Genomic DNA, 2817 nt, shown 5'->3' with positions numbered 1-2817 from the left:
GATGTAGAGAGCAGCATCAAGATGCTGAGAGCCCCTGGCTGGAAACATCTGCCCTTCGATCAGCTAGAGAGAAGCAGTCCTGGAGCTGGGCAGCTGCTGTGATGGCCCAGCTGACGGCCCTGTCTGGGTTCGGCCGTCCCCCGAGGCACCCTCCAGCCTCACAGACGTGGCGGTGGCCTCTTCTTGTCTGGAGGGGTTTCACGGCTGCTGCTCTTCGTTTTAGGGGGTCGGTGTCGCCTCCCAGTGGAGCGCTGCCGGTGCCAGCTGGGAGTAGAAGGCCCAGGCATGGCCTCCTCTGGCTGCTGCTGGGTGGCACTGGGAGCAGAGGGGTAGCTGCTGGGACGTCCACCAACGGCAGTGGATGAGGTGCTGGGAAGCTCATCCCTGGTGGATCTTGACGGGCTGCTGGAGGTCGCTGGGCTGGGGGTGAGATGCCCCTCTTGGGTGCCCTCCTGCTCTCTGGCGGCACGGGTGCCTCTCCTGGCCAGGCGACGGTTGGTTTCTCTGCTGCCAAAGAGCGCAGTGCCAAACATCTCCTCCAGATCACGGTGGTACCAGGACTGCAAGGTCTGGAAGACCGCCAGCTGGTTTTGCAGAGAACTCAGCCAGTTTGGGGTCCAGAAGCCGACCATAGGACCCGTTGACACCACTTCTGCAGCCCGCTGCTGGAAGTCACGGGTGGGTGTGTGACTGGCAGCTCTCCTCGCCTGCTGAACAACGGCTGATGATGCTTCAGATGGCGTGATGACATGCTCTATGTAGTCATCATCAGCCTGCACTGAGTGCAAGAGAGACTGGATCCTCCTCTGGCAGAGTGGGCACTTGGGCTTGGTCTCAGCCCACCGCAGGATGCACTGGTAACAAAACCGGTGGAGGCATGGCATCACATAGCTTATGTCTTCCCAGCTGCCCAGGCAGATGGGACAGTGGTCCTCGAGCTCCATGGCCACAGGCTACAGTGGGCTGGAGGGAGCTGGTGATGTTAAGCTGCTCCCTGTCTCCGGTGCTGCAGCAGCGGGTGTTGTGCTAGGAGGAGAAGAGAGGCCACGGTCATTTGCTGGGACGCAGGGAAGAAATGCCCAGGTCCTTCAAGAAGGAAACTGTCCCACCTCCCCAGGGTGAGGTGTCCCTGCACAGCTCACCTCTGCTGCTGCAAGCTCAGCTCTGGGGTGTCCTGGCTGCCTGAACCTGGCAGGGCCGGGAAAATCCTTCAATAGCTCTGGAGCTGAGCCCTGAGAGCTGCAAGTTGCAACTCACAGAGCACAACTCCAGGACCAAACCGCTGCTCGGTACACCAAGCCTCGTGAAGTCACTCAGCTGGTAGTGTGAGCATCTGCTGGCTGGGAGACTTGGCACCCACTTACAAGCAGTGGGGGCATCTGGTCGCAGCCCGTTGCTAGGTGACATCATAGTCCATCCCTTGGAAACATCCCAGTCCATTCCTTGGTGACAACAGAACCCATCGCTTGGGGTCTCAGAACCCATTGCTTGGTGATGTCGCTGGCCATTGCTCAGGGATGTCACAACATCCATCCAACCCCATGCATCTGGGGTTACTGCAGCACCAGGGCCTACTTCTTACCCCCATGTCTCGTGTGCTAAGAATTGGTGTTTCACACCAGACGCTGCTGGTGTGTGTGGCTGAGGATGGTTCAGCACGGAGCAGAGAAGGCGTTGGGGCACCTCAGAGCATATCCTGGTCTCTATGGCTTAAGCATCAACACACTGGGGATAGGCTTTGCCCAGCACTGCCTGGTGGAAGGGTGAGAGATAATGGCAGCTCCTGAAACAAGAGGTTCAGGCTGGGCATATGGAATCAAAACCAAAATCCATGTGAGAAAAACGAAGCACTGGAGTGGGTTGTCCAGAAACTCTGTGGCATCCCTAAGCTGGGAGGTTTTCAAGAAATGAGGGGCCACAGCAGAGAGCACAAGTGTCACGAGTCTGTGAAGGGATGCTTGCTCCCTAAGGTGCAGTGTCCCTGGCCGGCTCACCTCTATCACATAGTATAATATGCCAGTTCTACTTGGAAAGGACCCACATCGTCTTTAGTTCAACTCCCTGACCATTCCAGGGCTGTCAACCAGTTAAAGTCTCTTATGAAGGGCATTGTCCAAATGCCCCTTTTGAAGGCACTGATGGGCATGGGGCATCAAACACCTCCCTCCCTAAGACACCTGTTGCAGTGTCTGACCACCTTCTTGGTAAGGAAATGCTTCCTAAGGTTATCAGGCCACTTCTTCCCCCAGCTCAGTGTGCACATGCTCATCTCACAGCTGAACAGCTTGTCATGAAGGATGCTGTGTGGGACAGTATCAAGAGACTCAATAAAATGCAGAAAAGCCACATCCGCTGCCTTCCCTTCACCCACTGGGTGAGTGACCTTATCATAGAAGCATCTCAGGCTAGTGACACACAACTTTCCTTTGTGAACCCATGCTGACTGGGACTGATGATGGTATTGTCCCTCAAACACTGTTCAGAAGCATCCAGTAGGATCTTCTCCATCATTTTTCCACATACTGAGGTTCAACTGTGAACTCTCTAGTTTTGTGTGTCTTCCTCATGCCCTTCCTGTAACTTGGAATAATGATGGCTGGCTTCCAGTCAGTGGGGACCTCCACATACTCCAGTCCTTTGGTAGATAATTTAGAGGGGCCCTGCCCCAACATCTACTACCTCTTTCAATGCTCTGGGATTAACCCCACCAAGGCCCCATGGAGTTAGGAACATTCAGCTGGTACGACTGGCCTCTTACAATTTCCACGTCCACAAATGGAAGGTTCCCACAGTTGTGGTCCTCCAACTCAAAGGACC

This window comes from Pezoporus flaviventris, unplaced genomic scaffold, assembly GCF_033815535.1.
Source record: "Pezoporus flaviventris isolate CSIRO_AGI_PZ_B2104156 unplaced genomic scaffold, CSIRO_AGI_Pfla_v1 ptg000022l, whole genome shotgun sequence".
In the NCBI taxonomy this organism is placed as follows: domain Eukaryota; kingdom Metazoa; phylum Chordata; class Aves; order Psittaciformes; family Psittacidae; genus Pezoporus; species Pezoporus flaviventris.
Note: the sequence above shows the minus strand (reverse complement) of the source record.